Raw genomic sequence first — 21370 nt, forward strand, 5'->3', positions numbered from 1 at the left:
ACAGAGGCGTCCCTAGGGGGGGCCAGAGGGGGCCTTGACCCCCCCAACATCATGCTGTGCCCCACCATGTGCCCCCCCAAAATTGGAATTGGAATTTTTGTATTTTGCTCCCTGAGAGGGAGAGCGCCCCCAGTCAGCTCTGCGGAGGATTCCTCCCCCTCTCTGTGCTCGCCGACACTGCATAATGCGAGCGCTCACACAACCAGATATTCTAGCCTGGGCCGTGTTTAAGTGTGTGCACTGCAGACTGCAGTACACTGTAATCACTGAACTACATTATCTCCATCCCTTCTGTCCTCCCCCCGATCTGTCTCCCTCCCCCTCCTGTTCTTTCAAAACATTCACAATTTACGTTCACTTTCAGTTAGGCAGATAATATATGGTGCAAATTTCTTTCCTGCATCCACAGATTGCAGGAAAGAAACTTGCATGATTCCCCCATCAACAGACAGTGGTGACAGGGGAATATCCCTCCTGCCCAGCAATTATATTCTCCCGACAAACAGTGATTATCACTAGTGACTATACAGCAACCACTAGTGATAATTATAAGAGAATCTGCTCATTAATGGTTAAAATCTCAGCCAGTTTATGCTGAACCAGCTGAGATTTAAACTGTCTATGGCTGGTCTTAGCTCTTAGGCAGCCCATACATTGATTAGCACGGTGGAGTGTCGGCTTCCTGGCGGGATCGGGCATGTGGGATTTCAAACACACCCGAGCCCATCTCTATTGGTTGTAGACAGTTGAGCTTCCTGCAGGTTGCTTAGCAGCAGTGGACCCTTCTCTGACATGCTGATCGGGATGCAATCCAGGTGATGCTCTTAGTCAAATCCTAGTCAAAAATATCAGTGATTTTATTGATCAAAGCCCACACTTTACAGGCATAGAGCCCACATGGCTGCTGATCATACGGTTGATTATATTTATGTGGTTGTTCTCTTGATGCTAATAAATACTGTGTTTATTAGATCTGACTGGGAGCATCACCTGGATCACATCCCGATCAGCATGTCAACAGAGAAGGTTATACAGCATTACTGCTGCTAGGTGACCAGCTGGGGGCTCGGCTCTCTTTAACCAATAGTGCCAGCCTTCCTCTGCATGCACCCAAAATGTCACCAGCACTTGGTCCTAATAGACTGCCGCCGCTGCCAAGGAGACATGCCAGACCAGCTCTGTAAATAGCAGGGACAGGACAGCTGGGGATCCCCACTGTGGCAGAACACCAGGGCCCGGTGGCAAGACAACCTTTGCAACCCTGATAGTTCTTCCACTGCTTTGGACCCTTATGTTTTCTTGTTGTGCTGGTGACATATATCTCTTGTTTTCTGCCACCCTGGGGGGCCCCAATATAGTAGGAAGGGAGCTCACTGCAGAACATGTGAAAGGGCCCATAGTGGGATCGTAGTAAAGGGCCCCAGGATATATATATATATAATTGCATTTTATAGTTGGCCCCCCTACTTTTGTCCCTGTCCCCCCATGTGCCCCCCCTAAATATGAAAGCTGGAGACGCCACTGGTTGAAAATACAGTCCATCCATTCCCCTAAATGCCATCGCTGACACCCCTCCTCTCCAGGTTCCCCTTCCTTCTGCTGCCTGGCTCCCCATGTGCTCCCACTGTCCCCCACTGAAGCTGCCTCCTGCCAGCTGCTTTGGGGGATTTGTCAGAATGAAGAGCGGGGGGAAGGGGCCAGTAAATGACATATTTACTGGCCCCTTTCTTTTTACAAATGAACCCAGTGTTTATTCATAACTAAAGCATAGGAAACTGTTTCATATGCTTCAGTTTGTAAATGAAATGCGAAGCTGCACAGAACAGAGCACTTCCCATTTAATCAATGTCCAGTGCAGCTGAGACTGCGGAGAAATGACTGGGGAATCCCTGTTCTCAGTCCCTTTCTGTCTCAAAAGTGAGACATCATGGGTCTGTTTAGACACCTGATATTTCACCAAAGCCACTTAACAGAGCCCCTAAAAATGTTTAAAATAATACAATTGTAAAAAAAAAAAAAAATACTGACACCAACCTCTACCCTACTGACACCACCCTCTTCAAAGGGGGTGAAATAATGTCTAGCTTCACCACTACTGTCCCTTGTCCCCCATCTGCTCTATCGCCAGTTGAGATCACCATTTTCCCTTTTAATGTCAACGTGTTGGGCCCCTCTGCAGCCCCTCTCCCAAATGGAGGAGAGCAAAAGAACCTCCAGTAGGACTTCCTTCTACCTGCAAACAAGTTATACAGAAGGAAGCATACCAGTATAGAGTCAGCCAGCATGTGAAACATGTCAGTACAGAGGAAGCTGTAATATATAGCCCAATGAGGGTGAGAGCCATATCTATTGCACAGAAGGAAGCATACCAGCACCGAATCAGCCATCATGTATGGCGCAGTGAGGATAAGAGCTATGTCACCTCAGAGGCAAGGCACTGAATATATACTACTTACTATATCATTCTCTCACCTGATCAATATGGTCTTTCCTGTACTGTACTGGCCAACTAGCATCATAGGTAGCCTGCCAGTCAGCCACTTAGCACCATTCTGTTCCTCTCCAGCACCCACGCACCAAGCTTAGTTCCTCCTTGATACATTCCTCCTCCTTATAAATATGGCACACCCTTGTGACATGGCTATAGATACAAGAATCTCCTGCACAAGGCTAACAGTGTACAATCCAAGAATTTAATTGAGGCCCAGAACAATATTATAAAAATCTTTTCACAGTGAACATACCACAATAAGCCTAACCATGGTGTGCAGCCATTTGTTCTTACACCGAGCCCAAAGTTTCACCTCTTCTGACATAGCTCCACATAGCCAACACAATGGCAGCAGAGAATCCTCCCTGGCACTATGTAGCAGGGCCATTTCTGACACATGTCAGAACAAAGTCCCATATCACCAGCACTCACCATAGAAACCTCACAGCAAATCACATACTCCCAATAGATGGCTGCTCTACGTGGCATACAGTTAAGTGGGTTCATCTTTGGAGGTGCTTGCACTTCTGGTGAGAATTTAAGCTGGTTCTCCTTATTATCGACTGTCAGACTACTAGCTCACGGTTCATCTTGCCCAGAGGGAGAACCAAAGGGAACACTAACTTTTGGTTTAATTTCCATTGAAGAGATCTGCCGCATCCCCAGTTGAGGATCACCTTTTTTCATTTTAATGTTCTGTGTGGGGGACCATTTAGCAGCCCCTCCCTCGAATAGGGGAGAGCAAGAGAACCTCCAGCAGGGCTTCCTTGTCCTAATATTCCCTGCTAAGCCAAGACCCTGAGCCCCAGCTCCATGCACCTTATAAAGGGGCTTACAGAAGACTTCCACCAAAGGAGGAGCAACCCTTAAAGGGACCTAAGCTTACCTCCTATTTGCCTACAAGTCACACAGAATGAAGCATACTAGTATAGATTCGGTCAGCATGTATGACATAATAAGGGTAAGAGTGAGTGAGTGAGTGAATTACTTATATAGCGCTACAAATGCGAACTTTGTTTTAGTTACGATTATAATGTGAATTATTGCACTTGAAGTTAATTTTCCACCAACCTTGCTAAGTCCATGGCCCAGATTCAAGAAGCACTTGCGCCCGCGCAACCATAGTTGCGCGGCGCAAGTGCTTACTTGCTCCGGTGGAACGAGTGCTCCTGATTCAGGAACCTCGTTACACCGACTGCAGCCTAGGATGTGACAGACATAAGCCTCCTTATGCCTTCACATCCCAGGCTGCATTCTTGCGTTGGCCGCTAGGGGACGCGGCCTTTGTGATCGGCGTATAGTATGCAAATTGCATACTACCACCGATTCACAAAAGTTGCGCGGGCCCTGCGTACGCAAGGTACGGAGTTTCCGTACGGCGCCTTTAGCATAAGGCTGCTCCTGCTAATAGCAGGCGCAGCCAATGCTAAAGTATAGCTGCGCCTCCCGCCCGTGAAATTAAAATTTCACGTCGTTTACGTAAGTGAACCATGAATGGCGCTGGACGCCATTCACGTTCACTTAGAAGCAAATGACGTCCTTGCGACGTCATTTGCCGCAATGCACGTCGGGAAAGTTTCCCGACGGAGCATGCGCTGTTCGCTCGGCGCGGGAGCGCGCCTAATTTAAATGATTCCCGCCCCCGGCGGGATCATTTACATTAGGCAGCCTTGCGCCCGGCTGTTTAGCATATTGCCCGCGCAATTTACGGAGCAACTGCTCCGTGAATCGCGGGCAAAGCGCAATATTTGCGTGGGCGCAGAGAAAAAAATTTGCTCTTTGCCCACGCAAATATTGCGCGATTCTACCTGAATCTGGGCCCATGTCTTTATGGACCTTGCTTTGTGCACTGGTGCGCAGTCATGTTGGAACTAAGGGGCCAGGCCCAACCCCTGAAAAACAACCCCAAACAATAATCCCCCCCACCAAATGATTTGGACCAGTGCACAAAGCAAGTTCCATAAAGACATGGATGAGCAAGTCTAGGGTGGAGGAGCTTGACTGGCCTGCACAGAGTCCTGACCCCAACCCGATAGAACACCTTTGGATGAATTAGAGCAGAGACTGCGAGCCAGGCCTTCTCATCCAACATCAATGCCTGACCTCACAAATGCTCTTCTGGAAGAATGGTCGAACATTCCCATAGACACACTCCTAAACCTTGTGGACAGTCTTCCCAGAAGAGTTGAAGCTGTTATAGCTGCAAAGAGCATCTCATCAGACTAGAGCACCTTTTTCCACATGTTTTCTGTGTCTCCCACATGGCTGCAAACAGGACTTCTTATGACTTTCTTTCAACAATGGCATTCTTCTTGCCACTCTTCCAAAAAGGGCAGATTTGTGGAGTGCACAACTAATATTTGTCCTGTGGACAGATTCTCCCACCTGAGCTGTGGATCTCTGGGACTCCTCCAGAGTTACCATGGGCCTCTTGGCTGCTTCTCTGATGAATGCACTCCTTGCCCAGCCTGTCAGTTTAGGTGGACGGCCATGTCTTGGTAGGTTTGCAGTTGTGCCATAGTCTCTCTGTTTTTGGATGATGGATTGAACAGTGCTCCGTAAAACGTTCCAAGCTTGGGACATTTTTTTATTATCCTAACCCTGCTTTAAACTTCTCCACAACTTTATCCCTGACCTGTTTGGTGTGTTCATTACCCTTCATGATACTGTTTGTTCACTAAGGTTCTCTAACAAACCCCCGAGGGCTTCACAGAACAGATGCATTCATACTGAGATGAAATTACACACAGGCAGACTCTATTTACTAATTGGGATGACTTCTGAAGGCAATTGGTTCCACTAGATTTTAGTTAGGGGTATCAGAGAAAAGGGGGCTGAATACAAATGCCCCCCCTCCCCCACACACTTTATTTTTTATTTTTTTTACAAATAAATATCTGAAAAGAAAACCATTTATAATTTTCATTCCACTCCACAATTATGTGCCACTTTTTGTAAGTCTATCACATAAAATCCCAATAAAATACATTTACCTTCTTGTCTGTAAAATGACAAAATGTGGAAAATTTCAAGGGGTATGAATATTTTTTAAAGGCACTGTACACAGTATTACAGTAACAAGATTCACCAGTTTAAAGCGGGAGTTCACCCGGAATTTTTTTTTAACATTAGATTGAGGCTAATTAGGCGAAGCAGAATCGGGTGTTTTTTTTTTTTAAATCAATGTAGTACTTACCGTTTTAGAGATAGATGATCTCCGTGGCTTCCGGGTATGATCTTTGGGACTGGGCATTCCTATTTGATTGACAGCCTTCCGACGGTCGCATACAGCGCGTCACGAGTTGCCGAACGTCGGTGCGGCTCTATACGGCGCCTGCGCACCGACGTTTGGCTACTTTCGGGAACTGGTGACGCGCTGTATGCGACCGTCGGAAGGCTGTCAATCAAATAGGAACGCCCAGTCCCGCAGCCCATACCCGGAAGCGGCGAAGAACATCTATCTCTAAAACGGTAAGTACTGCATTGATTTAAAAAAAAACACCGATTCAGCTTCGCCTAATTAGCCTCGATCTAATGTTAAAAATTTATTTTTCCGGTGAACCTCCACTTTAAGCACCCAAATTACCTTTTACCACACTGTGCTCCTATAAGTCAAGTTCTCAGGAACTAGTGTCTCTCCTTGCAAAAAATGTATGGCAAAGGTGATGAAAGTGCTGTGCTCCCCTTACTCTTGTGCCCTCATTCACCAGCGATCCATGTAGAGATCGCCTGTACTGGTGAAGTATACCTTTCATAGATGTGTCTTTATCCTCTTCCACACGTCCCCAATAATTAGATGTACTTATAGGATAAAATATAGAGCAAACATGGCATGATATAATTTAAAAAGGTTTTATTATAAAATAATGTTACATGTTAGTCTTTCATGACAAGCATATAAAACGCTGTGCAATCCGCGGTTTACGTTCCAAAATCCAAGAAATGGCGTCACCATACAGAGTGGATATTATTTTATAATAAAACATTTTTAAACAATATCACGCCATTTATGCCCTATTTGTTATCCTATGAGTACATCTAACTATTGGGGATGTGTGGAAGAGGATAAAGACACATCTATGAAAGATATATTTCACCAGTACAGGCGATCTTTACATCAATAGCTGGTGATTGAGGGTACAAGAGGAAGGGGAGCACAGCACTTTCATCACCTTTGCCATATATTTCTGCACATATTGCACTTTTTAAATAACTTTTTCAGCATGGATAGCACTTCAAAGGAATCATTGTGACATTGAAGGATCATAGCACTGAATAAACTATTATTGTTATGCTTTGTCATTTGTTATAGCAGATATTGTTGATTATATTGTAGACTATTTTTTAATAATTCTATATATTTTATTGAGTACAGGCAGTGCAGGAACATTCCATACTAATTCTTAAAGGAGTACAAACCTTTTTCTTTGCAGCAGTCAAAACTTAATTTAATTTAAATTCATTTGAGAACACCACAGTGTGGGTATAAATATCGAATTTTGTGGCTCTGCTACTGGTGGCAGCTAGGGATGAGCCTCGCGTTTGAGTCAAACTCATGTTCAACTCGAACATTGCCTGTTCGCCTGTTCGGCGAACAACGAACAATTTGAGGTGTTCGCGGCAAACTCGAAAAGCCGCGGAACACCCTGTTAACCTCCCTGGCGGTATGATTCTTTCAGAAAAAACATGCTAAAAGCGGTACCATTATTTGCAAGGAAATTTGGCGTTTTATATTGTAGGTCTGTAATTTTTAGAAATAACTCACTTAAATCTAACCAAACAAGATTCTAATAGGCATCCCGTGTATTACATTTTTTTAAAAACAAAATTATAAATTATAATATAATAAATAATTATAAATAATTATAACAAATAATAATATAATTATAATAAAAATTATTCAATAATGTAATCAAATCAAAATCACTGAAATTTGCTCAGTTGCAGAATTGTCGCTGTCATTACTTTTATTTTTTTATGACGAATTTCCCCACAAATCGCTATCGCACAATTCTGCAAGTGATTATAATTTATTATCGCTGTTTTTTAGCTGATCTAAAACTATTTTTGACATAAAGGGACACTTTTGGTTGCTATGGACAATCTACAGTTTGCAGGGAGAAAAAAAGGTTTTTATTATATAAAATGACATGCAGGACACTGGGCAGACCACTAGGGACAGGGGGGGTGTGTTTTTTTTACATACAGTACTGTAATCTATAAGATTACAGTATACTGTGTGTATAGTGTTTGTTTACCTTTTTGAATTTGGCGCCGTTCTCCGTCCCCGTGCGTCGTAACGTCGCAGGGAACGGAGATCGGCGTCACACGGAGGCACTATGTGAATCGAGCGAGGTCCTGCTCGCTCACACAGCGCGGTGGCATCGCTGGATCCAGGGACAAGGTAAGTAAACCATGCCTGTGGATCTAGCGAGGCAAGCCCGTGACTGACACGGGGTTACCGATAGTAGCAAGAAAATCTAACCCCGTGTCAGTCTCGGGAAGACCGCCAGGGAGGTTAAAGTCTATGGGAGAAATCTAAAGTACTAATTTTAAAGGCTAATATGCAAGTTATTGTCCTAAAAAGTGTTTGGGGACCTGGGTCCTGCCCCAGGGGACATGTATCAATGCAAAAAAAAGTTTTAAAAACGGACGTTTTTTCGGGAGCAGTGAATTTAATAATGCTTAGAGTGTAAAAATAAAAGTGAAATATTCCTTTAAATTTCGTACCTGGGGGGTGTACAGTAAGCATGTGAAATAGCGTTGTTTCCAGTACTTAGAACTGTCACTGCACAAAGTGTCATTTCTGAAAGAAAAAAGTCATTTAAAACCGGACTTGCGGCTATAATGAATTGTCGGCTCCCGGCAATTCAGAGAGGATTCATTCATAAAAAATTAAAAAAAGCGTGGGGGTCCCCCCAAATTCAATTGCCAGGCCCTTCAGGTCTGGTATGGATATTAAGGGGAACCCTGCCGTCAATTAAAAAAAAATGACGTGTAGTTCCCCCCAAATATCCATTCCAGACCCTTCAGGTCTAGTGTGGATTTTAAGGGGAACTCCACCCAAATTTTTTTTTAAAAATGGCGTGGAGTTCCCCCAAAAATCCACACCAGACCCCTTATCCGAGCACGTTAACCTGGCCGGCCGCAGAAAAGAGGGGGGGACAGAGTGCGCCCCCCCTCTCCTGAACCGTACCAGGCCACATCCCCTTAACATGAGGAGGATGTCCCCATGTTGATGGGGACAAGGGCCTCATCCCCACAACCCTTGCACGGTGGTTGTGGGGGTCTGCGGGCGGGGGGCTTATCAGAATCTGGAAGACCCCTTTAACAAAGGGGACCCCCAGATCCTGGCCCCCCCTATGTGAATTGGTAATGGGGTACATTGTACCCCTACCATTTCACAAAGGAAATGTAAATAGTTGTAAAAAACACACACACACACCGTAGAAAAAAGTCCTTTATTAAAGCGGGGGTTCACCCAGAAAAAAAATTCTAACATTACATTGAGCCGAGTTGTGATAATGACATTATGCTGACCTTTTTAATTGTATTGCCGTACATACCGTTTTATCTATATTTTCACAGCGGCTTCCGGGTATGTAATCTGCAGGACTGGGCGTTCCTAATTGATTGACATGCTTCCGACCGGCGCATACAGCGCGTCACGAGTTGCTGAAAGAAGCCGGACTGCAAGTCGGCTCTATACGACGCCTGCGCACCGACATTCGGCTTCTTTCGGCAACTCGTGACGCGCTGTATGCGCGGGTCGGAAGCATGTCAATCAATTAGGAACGCCCAGTCCCGCAGATTACATATCCGGAAGCCGCGGTGAAAATATAGATAAAACGGTATGTACGGCAATAAGATTAAAAAGGTAAGCATAATGTCATTATCACAACTCGGCTCAATGTAATGTTAGAAATTATTTTTTGGGTGAACCCCCGCTTTAATAAAAAAATAAAAAATAAATCCAGTGGTGGTAATCAACTCGGTCCGGCTCCCTGCTCCAACATTGTCTGTATCCAGCGACGGGTGATCTCCTCTCCTGTCCAGCAAAGTCCGGTTTTAAATGATTTTTTTTCTTTCAGAAATGACACTTTGTGCAGGGACAATTCTAAGTACAGGAAACATGCGCTTTTTCACATGCTAATTTTACAGCCCCCCTAGGTACGAAATTTAAAGGAATATTTCACTTTTATTGTTTCACTTTTAGCATTATTAAATTCACTGCTCCCGAAAAAACGTCAGTTTTTAAAACTTTTTTTTGCATTGATACATGTCCTCTGGGGCAGGACCCAGGTCCCCAAACACTTTTTAGGACAACAACTTGCATATTAGCCTTTAAAATTAGCACTTTAGATTTCAAATGTTCGAGTTCCATAGACTTTACCAGGGTTCTAAAGTTCACACGAACATTTGGTGTGTTCGCAAGTTCTGGTGCAAACCGAACAGGGGGGTGTTCGGCTCATCCCTGGTGGCAGCTAATGGCCCATGTTTTGCTAGGTTCTCACCACTTCCCTCCCACCAGGGCTCCTGGTTAAAGCAGACCTTTCACCATTAATTGCACTTTCTATTATTCTTTTCCTCACACATTTTTCATACATAATCACAAATAATTTGTGTTTATTATTTGTGTTTAGTATATATTTAAGTTTCACTCCTACAATCTCCCGCTACCTAATTTCTTGCCTAGGCAAGACTAAAGTACCCTCAGCTGCCACAGCCTCCTGGGATATCCACCACATTCCAAAAGGATAAAGACCAGTATTGCCGAAATATGGCACATCAGCATTTATCTATGCATTGATGTAAGCACAAAATCCTGCTCTGTTTTAGCTCTTACTTGCCTGCAGCCTTCTAGCATGTGTGACGTTGATATCCCAGCAAGCTGTGGGAAATTGAGGGTACATTACTCTCACCTAGAACAGAAATCAGGGAGTTGGGGGTGGATGCTAAAAATAAGGTATATTCCAGGGATATGCAATTAGCAGACCTCCAGCTGTTGCAAAAGTCCCATCATGCCTCTGCCTCTGAGTGTCATGCTTGTGGCTGTCAGAGTCTTGCTATGCCTCATGGGAATTGTAGTTCTGCAACAGCTGGAGGTCCGCTAATTGCATATCCCTGGTATATTCTATAGACACAAAAAAAATTGTGTGAGAACTGGGAGGAAGGGGATGAAAGCAAATGCAGTTAATGGTGAAAGGTCCACTTTAAAACAGGACATACTTTGCAATTTATGTGAGCCTGCCTTGTCACCTGGGGGTGCATTCTTACCTATGAAACCAGTTCATACTTTAGCTCAATTCTGTACTCCAGATCCTACCCATAACGTTTTTCTAAAATAATATCAGGGGTTAGTGGTAGGAGATATCTACATAATTCACGAATTAGGTTTTTAATACCTAAACCAACAAGGTTTTTCAGTATAGTAACAGAAAAAGGCACTTACTGAGATTTACCTTACTTAACAATATTGGGCCAGATTCACAGCAGAGATACGACGGAGTATCTCAGATACTCAGTCGTATCTCTCAGAGTTTCTATGCGACTGATTTATAGAATCAGTTACGCATAGATAGCCCTTAGATCCGACAGGTGTAATTGTTTTACACTGTCGGATCTTAGGATGCAATACCGCGGCCGCCGCTGGGTGGAGTTCCCGTCGTATTCCAGCGTCGGGTATGCAAATGAGGTTTTACGGCGATCCACGGCGGTTTTTCGCGTTCGGTACATCGTCGCTAGTCTAGTTTCCCGTCGTCGTTTTACCTGCCCTAACTTTACACAGCCCACGTATGGGCTGTTTAAAGTATGGACGTCGTTCCCGCGTCAAAATTTCTAATTTTTTTGTTCTTGCGTAAGATGTCCGGGAACACGAAAGTACGCTACGCACGCCGCCGTTCGAAAAAATTACATCACTTCGCACAAAGCACGGCGGGAATTTCAAAACGGAGCATGCGCAGTAGGTCCGGCGCGGGAGTGCGCCTAATTTAAATGGCACACGCCCCTTTGAATTACGCGGGCTTACGCCGGCGTAAGTTTTCATGCAAGTGCTTGGTGAATCAGGCACTTGCGATGAAAACTTGCGGCGGTGTAACGTATCTACGATACGTTACGCCACCGCAGTTCTATGTGAATCTGGCCCCCTGTCTTAGTAATTATTATAAAATGAAAGCTAGTGCAGATAATTTAGACTTAAACAGATACGTAAACTGTGCTTATACAGTTTGTCTACTCAAGTTACTCCAGAATAGGAACAGAACTCAACTATCAAGACAGCCTTTTATCTATGAACACAGATAAAAGTTATTTTACTTGTCAAATGTTCAAAGGTGGCCAGTTGATGTGCTCTTTCTGACTAGAGTTCCTTTCAGCACAAGCTGAAAACAGTTGGCGTAGCACTGCACATAGTGGGTCACTGATACTTCTCAGGATAGTTTGTTTTGGGCCTTCCTTGTAAAAGTAACAGCTTGATGTTGAAAAACATTCAGGAATATAAGCAAAGCAGAAGACCTGTATAATATATTTATAATTAAATAAAGAGAATTTAAAATAGGAAAAAAAAATATGGATGGGCATATTTGAAGTTGCCCATGCAGGTTAGGGGAGCGATTGGAGGACATGTGGAACTGGACATGTTTGCTCATTAACACATACAAAGTATAACACTGTGTTAAGCCTCGTACACACGGCCGGTTTTCCCGACGGGACAACTGCGAGGAGAGCTTTTAGCTGGGAATCCCGGCCGTGTGTATGCTCCTTGTTTTTGGGAAAACTGCCCAAAAACCCCCGAAAAAAACAGTGGACTTTTGCCCGGCGTTTTTTGGCAGTTTTCCTTAAAAACCAACAAAAGCGATAGATTTATAACATTTATTTATCGTAAGGATCAGGTTACGAGAAGTGTGAAGGTGAAGGCCTTAAGGTAGGACATCACTCTGTGTTGGAAGCATAATGTTGGAAGATCCACAAAAAAAATACTAACTACTAGATAGAGTGGAGAAGGATTCGAACTTATGTTAGGTTTTTACTGCTATCTGAAGCTGCTTTAGATGGATTTCCTCTCACTAGCTTAAAGGAGTTGTAAAGGCAGAAGGTTTGTTATCTTAATGCATTCTATGCATCAAGATAAAACACTTTTTGTGAGTAGCAGTAGCAGTAGCAGTGAGTAGCAGTCTGCCCAGCACCCCCTAATTACTTACCTGAGCCCCATCTCTCTCCAGCGATGTCCACCAATGTCTAAGCCGTCCGGGACACTCCTTCTGATTGGCTGAGACACAGCAGAGGCACCACGGCTGTCAATAAAAGTCAGTCAGCCAGGGGAGAGAGGGGGTGGGACCGGGTCAGGGCTCCATGTCTGAATGGACACACAGAGCTGTGACTCGGCTCCAGTGCCCCCATAGGAAGCTGTTGACTTGGGGGCACTCGATAGGAGGGAGGAGCAGCAAAGAGGGACCCGAGAAGCGGAGGATCGGGGCTGCTCTGTGCAAAACCAACTGCACAGATGAGGTAAGTATAACATGTTTGTTTTTTTATTATTTTTAAACAAGCCTTTACAATCACTTTAACAATAATTTTACCAGACAGAAAGTGGGGGGACATTTTAAACAACAACGTTAAACTATATATTTGTTTATTAGTACAGAAGGGGAAGGCTAGATCCTTTGTCATCTTTTTATTGCGGTTTGTGTTTCTACTGCTAATTTCCCCTTACTTGCTGTCACATAAAATAGTTGTCAGTCTGACAGGAGTTCTAATTCATCCTGTCTCTAGCTAAAGGGAAAAAAAATGTTGGCTGGACATATACTTTAAGGAATATAATGAACCCGGCTTTGTGGGAACAGCATGGAAAAACAGGACACTGTAAAGAAAGGGGCTACACTGACATCACAAAAGTCAGACATATTTATTGATAGACACCACACACCTTCTGCCATAGATCTGCCTTCTAACACATTTCACCCATCTGGGCCTAATTTAAGATGTCCCCTTTCTTCCTTATTAAGCATGGATGGGTAAAACACATTAGGGGTGGACCTAGGGCAGAAGGACGCAGTGTGTGCTGTCTATCAATAAACCTGTTAGACTTTTGTGACTTCATTGGAGTGCAACCCCTTTCTCTACAGTGGTGTGCCTTATATGAAGCGGGAATGGCTCACTGAGCTCTGCACAGGACTGCTTAGCAGAACAACAAACTTTGCGACTTTGATGCAGCGAGGTTTCAAGGTTTCTCCTAATGGAAAAAACAGTCCACCATACTATTTTAAATTAGTATATTACAGGAAGAGTAAAATTATATAAAGACCACGTATATAGAAACACTACTTATCAGTTTCCCCAGATAATAGGTCTATTACCCACAGTATGTTTTGGAAAAAAAAAAGACATAAAAAAAGACATTAACTTTTTATACAACGTGTCATCACACAAGAAGCCCTGACCAAAGTATATTTGTGTTTAAATATAAATGAGTAGTAAACTGGTATGGAGGGAGATTCCATTAGCCAGTTTCTATCCTGAGTGTAGAAGGAAAAGCAAAGTTATTATCAGACAGTAAAGCCCCTGTGGCATGCCATTTACAAATGCATTTTCTTTCTTTCTTCTGCCAAGTATAATAAAAACAGTTAGTGCAGACTATAGAACTGCTAAAGTATGATTAATGTGTGAGAGCTACAATGGAGATCACCCAGTGGAAGATACATTTCCTTGCAACCTGACAATATACAAATGTTTTATGAAATTCCAATTTTGCTCATTTATTTACAGTATATTTACTTTTTGTGATACTAATGTAGATCTAGCATCAGATATATATTTTTATGTTAAATAAAAAGTAATGTACAAGTTTTACACAGGTACCTGTTACCTCTTAGGGGTCACAGGACTTCTCCTGACAATGCAACGTTCTGCTTTTCTTTCCAGAGTCACCAGAGATTCACAAAATTCCTCAAGCTCTGGTGAAGATGAGTGCAACTGCACTTGCAAAGTGCACAGTTTACTTACCTTTACTAAATCAACCCCATAAAGTTCTTACCTGTGTTCACAATTTTCTGACACATCGGCCTCTTCTGCAGACACTCTTTATGTGAGTAGCTGTAAAGTTACAATGTTGCAATCTGATCATTGGGGAAGAAAAGACTTATGGCCAGATTCAAGTAGGGCGCCGCATCTTTAAGGCAGCGTAGCGTATCGTATTTACGCCACGCCGCCTTAAGTCAGAGAGGCAAGTACTGTATTCACAAAGTACTTGCCTCCTAACTTACGGCAGTGTAAATGTGGCCAGCGTAAGCGCGCCTAATTCAAATGAGGATGGGGGGGCGTGTTTTATGTAAATTACTCGTGACCCAATGTGATTGACGTTTTTACGCACGGTGCATGCGCCGTCCGTGTACATATCCCAGTGTGCATTGCTCCAAAGTACGCCGTAAGGACGTATTGGTTTCGACGTGAACGTAAATTACGTCCAGCCCTATTCACGGACGACTTATGCAAACAACGTAAAATTTTCAAATTTCGACGCGGGAACGACGGCCATACTTAACATTGACTAGGCCAGCTATTTGATGGAATAACTTTACGCCAGAAAACGCCTTACATAAACGGCGTATCTTTACTGCGACGGGCGCACATACGTTCGTGAATCGGCGTATCTAGGGATTTACATATTCTACGCCGAACTCAACGGAAGCGCCACCTAGCGGCCAGCCTAAATATTGCACCCTAAGATACGACGGCGCAGGCTGTCGTATCTTAGCTAGGTTTAAGTGTATCTCAGTTTGAGAATACACTTAAACTTACGACGGCGCAGATTCAGAGTTACGTCGGCGTATACGCCGGCGTAAATCTTTCTGAATCCAGCTAAGAGGCAATGGTGGGCAAACGGCAGGGATTTGTAGTTCCGCAACAGCTGGAGGGCCACAGTTACAAAACAGGCCCTTTTCAGATGACAGAGAGAGGGAGATCTCCAGGGAGAGGTATATATATCCAGAGAAGAGGGGAGTATATGTGGACAGGGCTGAAAGAGAAGAAGAAAGTGAGCTGGGAAGAAACACAAAAAGGCATCCTAGGAGAAGATATTTTTAACCTGAGACGGGAAACCTTGGAGAAAGAAGCATTGAATGTTTTTGACAAAATACTTAAATATTCCCGGGTTGGAATATGCTAACAAATTTCAAATGTACATGAATGTTCATAAATAGGTTTGCATCCTTAATATAAAAAAATATTTTATGTTGAATCCCATAGCCCAAAAAAACTGAAGGCTGTTGGACCGTCAGCAGTGGATTGAGCAACAGATCAGTTTTTTACCCCTCAACAAATGATAATAAATACATGGATAAGAGAGGGTGATAGTGGTATTCAAGAAAATAGATTATGTAGCAGAAATAAAAAGGTTGGTTAGTGATCTGAACACATATGACATTTTGAAAAGGAACCCTACTAAAAAATAAGGGGAGATTTGAAAGAATTAAAAGCAAGGGTGGAAGAAAAAGCAAAATATCTGGATTAGTTTAATATCTGCCCAACATTTTTATGTCAATATGGGAGGCTGAGTGTGTATTAAAAAGCAAACTGAAATAATTGCTTTGCTATAAACACATTATTGATGATATGCTGATAATTTGGAGTGGTGATGAGGAATCCTTAAGAAATGTAATAGAGAAATTTAACAGAAATGTTAGGAATATTGGGCCAAATCTTCAAAGGAGATACGCAGGCGGAACTGCTGTTCAGCCTGCGTATCCCTGTGCCTATCTTTGGAAACGATCCTCAGAAGGATTTTTCCAAAGATAGGCAGAAGATCCGACATCTGCAATAGACTTACACTGTCGGATCTTAGGATGCAGTACCGCATCCGCCGCTGGGGGCATTTCGAGTCGAAATGCTGCTTTGCGTATGCAAATGAGTACTTAGGCAGATCCACAAAGCTTTTTAGCTTTGTGTTTTCTGCGTAAGTTACGTTTTGCATGCGTAAAATTAGGGATGCTTTTACAAGGCCTAAACTGTTTAGACCTTGTAAAAACAAACCTTTTTTTCGATCGCCGCGATTTTTTTTAAATTTCGATTTTTTTTTCCCGGCACGTAACTTTTTTTTTTCCCGACGCAACTTTATTGTCCCGTCGCGATCCACAAAGCCCGGCGTAAAGTACGTTCGCGCGATGCACGTCGGGAAAAATGACGTCACACGCATGCGCCGAATGTCCGGCGCGGGAGCGCGCCTCATTTAAATATCATCTTTTTGCCTGACGAAGAGGTCCTGCGTGGCCTCGAAACGTTGCTCTTTTTGACATAATAGATATGCATTAAATCTTTGGACGTTATGATTCCTGGTGTGCTGGCGAGTATATATATATATATATATCATTTAAATAGGAATCGCCCCCTCGATCAGACGACCACCTTGCGACGGAGGCACTTAAGTTACACGGCGTGTCATTTCTAGGTAAGTGCTTTGTGGATCGGGCACTTAGGTAGAAATTTTACGCCTGTGTAACTTAACTGCTGAAAGTTAAGTTAGGCAGGTTTTTTGAGGATTTGGCCCATTGTACTGACATGGAAAATAGATTCTCAGAGTACTGATATTTTTAATTTGTCGATTATGATGGAAGATAGTACAAAAACGTTTTCAAAGCGAAAGATAGAAGTTCATATGTAATTTGTGATAGCTGTCACCATGCAAGTTGGCTTTTAAATATACCTATGGGCAGGCCTGCCTATCTCAGTGTGTGAGCCGTGTGTGTTTGCCAGCGGTTGTTATTCCGCACTAAGTCGGGTTGGCGCCACACGCCTCTGTTTCGGGTGGTTCCTCAGTTGTCTTTTGCACATGTGCGAATGCCCGTGCGCAATGCGTCAGTGTCCGCTGCCGTATTTAGGACGACCAGGGCAATGGACCAATGCACTTCTGCCTTAGCTACCTATGCTACACATTCTATATTTTCATCAGCAAGGTTGATTGCGAAATGCGTAAAGGCTTCTGGGTAGTACATTGGGCAGAACTACGTCACACGTCAGCCGCACAGAGACGGAGGTGTGGAGCGCACGTCAGCCGAGGGGATCCACACGTTGTGGGGGTCTTGTCGCTGGGCATTGCTGGAAGGACTTTGTGCCGTACTTTGTGATTGAGACCTTGTTTTATATTTTTTTTCAATTACAGGCGCATTTCAAATCTAGGTCTGGTGAGTGCCCATTTTAGAAGTTGGTGAAGGTGGCACGTTTTTGGTGGAGCAGCAGTCATACATTTATTCTTTCACAATAAGGAGCACTATTATTTTGGACTTTCATTGGATTTCCTTTATAGCATTGGACTTGCTTTGGAAGATTACATTGTATTTTCTTTTCATCCAGATTACACTTATTAATTTATATAATTTACATTTATTTACACGGGGTATTTGGCTTATAGTATTATGGACTTGTTTTTTGTATAATTATATTGGGTTCACTATCACTGGAGATAAGATTGTAGGATTGGCGCAGTAACACATTTGTTCACTTTTATCGCATACAGTATTGCCTGATACTTTTTCTATTTTTAGGCTTTATCTTTGGTCAATGCTCTGGGTGATTTTAATGTGCAATGAATACTTCCTTCTGGGGGGTCCTTCTATAGATTTATATATGTACCTATAAATACTTGACTGAGTCTGACCTTGATCCAAAGCTGTGCCCAAGAGCAGCCGAGCTGCTCTCTCTCTCACTCCTTACTGGACTCAGTGAGAGTAGTGGGAACCATTGGCTTCTGCTGCTGTCAATGAAATCCAGTGACGAGGGAGTGGGGGGTGGGGATGAGCTTCACTGTGTGTGTCAATAGACGCACACAAAGCAGCTTGGGATCAAGCCTGCACGAGTACTCCCATAGCAAGCTGCTTTCTATGAGGGGAACCTGGAAGGCAGGAGGATGCAGGAGCGCCGGCGGGGGACCCAAGAAAAGGGGGGTTGAGGCTGCTCTGTGCAAAATAATTGCACGGAGCAGGTAAGTATGACTTGTTTCTTATTTTTTTTTTAATTAAAAAGGAATCTTTATAATTACTTTAATCCACATATATCCTGTGTAATATCTTATTGCACAAAAATAAAAAATCACATATTATTGGCAAAAAGGCATATAATGTAAAGCCATACATATATTGTACAAATAAATAGTGCTTCAATAATAAATTAGTCCTCAGAATAAATATGAATAAGTGTCCAAAAAGAGAATGCAAGAAACAATCTCTAAGGCCCCGTACACACGTCCGAGGAACTCGACGGGCAAAACACATCGTTTTGCCCGTCAAGTTCCTTGTGAAGCCACCGAGGATCGCGGCGAGCCGAAATTTCCCATTGAACAACGAGGAAATAGAGAACATGTTCTCTATTTCCTCGCCGAGGTCCTCGTCGGCTTCCTCGGCCGAAAGTGTACACACGGCCGGGTTTCTCGGCAGAATTCAGCTCCGACCGAGTTTCTGGCTGAATTCTGCAGAGAAACTCGGTCGTGTGTACGGGGCCTAAGGTGCAATCAAATAAGTGTCATACTGTCGGATCCTTCACCAAAATAATCCCCAGAAGACACTTCAAGACACTTCAATTCCCCTTTGACTACTCAATGCATTAAGATGGTGAAAAAGCACTGAACTGGAAAAAAAAAAAAAGTTTTAAGATATTTGTTTGCAAAAATAAATTACCTCAATAACAGGAATCCCACATGCTGCTTTATTATGTAAACTCGAATTTAATTTATCCTGTCACCAGCGTAAGCACCAAACTTCCAATGCTAAAACTTATTGTCGTAGATCTCATGCAGTGAGGGACAGCGGGCCTGGTGCACTCTACCTCGTCCATTCATAAAACTCTTTGAATTATTTTTACAGAGAAAAAATCTCTACACGTAAATTGCCTATCAATATTGGTAATATTTGTAAAAATAAGCATTTTTAAAATAGTTTTTGCTCTGGGAGTTTAGCTATAAAACATAATAATGGTATTCCAACAGAAAATAAAATATATATTTTTTTCTCCTAAGAACAGAAAGCTTGCTTATTTCTTCTAAGCCTGTTACTGTATGTCTTGAAATGTATTTCCAAGATTACAGTTATGGAGTATATTGGAAAGTCTGAGGAGGAAGGATACCAATATTAAACTTCACCCAAAAGGAGAGGGTTTCACTCTTCCTCCTCCTTCTTCTTTACATTTAACACTTTTTTTGGGGGGGGGGGTGGGGGGGTGCCCCCCCCTCCTTCCCCGCAGCCTTCTGGGACACATCAGAGGTCCCAGAAGAATGTGGGACCAATCACAAAGCACAAGCAATAAGCAATTGGAAGCCATTTATGAAGTCACAAGGCTTTACTGCTGGTGTTTCGTCAGATATGGCGACCTGTCAGAATTGATAAAGGAAGTGAAGTTTCATTGCCTCCATCTTGCTACACCCCGCACTCCGGATACTCTGAGAATGGGAAAGCGGACATCTTGTTACATCCACCGGAGTTTTGCATTTTACACTTATATTTAACAGTAAAGCGAGTTTATATAGTGAAATCCAGTACTTAGAACTTCGTCTGACTGTTGTGATGTTGAATTTTAAAAGCAGCGGCAAGCCTGCTCATCTCACAGGTATGCTAATCTGACAGAATTGTGTTGCTTTTATACTTCAATATCTAACCAGTCAGACAGAATTCTAAACACTGTATTTCACTATATAAACTCACTTTCCTGTTAAAAATAAGTGTAAAATGGAAAACTACAGTGGGTGTAACAAAATGTCCGCTTTTCCCTTCTCAGAGTATCCTTACAATGGAGGAGTGTGGGGTGTAGCAAGATGGCGGCGAAGGAATGTCACTTCCATCACCAATTCTGATGGGTCGCTAAATCTTATGAAACATTAGTATCCCTTAGTGAAGATGCCAGTGCCTCCATTGAAGAATCGGCTTGTGTCAGGATAGTGCTGGATCCAGGGGCAAGTAAGTGTCTTTGTATTAAAAATCAGCAGCTACAGTATTTGCAGCTGCTGACTTTTAATTCAGGGGCGGGGGGGTGAGACTGGAGCTCCTATTTAAGTTTAATGACAGTGCTTTGTGACCATCTTATTGAATTAGGTGCTCAAGGGCAATTGGTGAGTCTGTCTCTACTGGGGATTGTATTGGTGAAGGAGCAGACATAATTATTTGAATTTTTAGAAGTGATTGCACAGACCTGCACCTTGGAGATTGTTTCTTTAGTCTCCCTATTGAGCACTTGTGCAGATTTATTCTGATTGAATAACAATTTACTACAATATATAGTACCGTTATGTATGTCTTTATAATATATACCTTTTTGTGAGATTATACACAAGCTATACCATATGCTTTACACATGATTTTCCGCACTAAATTTTACAACATTGGGGTATACAGTACGTTTATTTACTATTCATGGTACAGATATTTCAGTCTTATATGTCTTTTTCTTCATTGTTTTCATATGACTTGTGATACCAATACAGCAGCTGGTTATTGAGTTTTGGGGGTAGGAATGCAGACCTGCTATATTTTAAATTCACTTATTATTTTGCTAATTGCAAATCAATATAGCAATCTATTCATAGACTTAAAATGTACCTGTACCTTCCAACAAAGTAAACTGATGATTGGAGATTACAGAAGGCCCTTCAATTTTACTTTATTGCCAGTAAACCCCAGAAACCTCAAACCCCATTAATAAAAATGTGACCAAAATGTGCATGATTATGCAGGGGCCCTCTGCGCCACCTTACTGGCCAGTAAAGGCATGACCACACAACCATTGTCTCCAGTTTGTGTAATAGAGAACCCCAGGATTTGAGCCTCCATGGTGTCCTGAAAATAAACCGAACAACTTACAATGTTTGCAGATCCCACAAGTTTTTTTTTAAATCCACAATCAAAA

The 21370-nt window shown here is 42.9% G+C and overlaps 1 protein-coding gene across 1 annotated transcript in view; it reads left to right on the forward strand.

Moving 5' to 3' along the window:
* PLPPR4 (phospholipid phosphatase related 4) overlaps nucleotides 1-21370 on the forward strand; it is a 176895-nt gene that overhangs the window by 17835 nt on the left and 137690 nt on the right. The window lies entirely within an intron of this gene.

Source organism: Rana temporaria, chromosome 7, assembly GCF_905171775.1.
Source record: "Rana temporaria chromosome 7, aRanTem1.1, whole genome shotgun sequence".
NCBI lineage: Eukaryota > Metazoa > Chordata > Amphibia > Anura > Ranidae > Rana > Rana temporaria.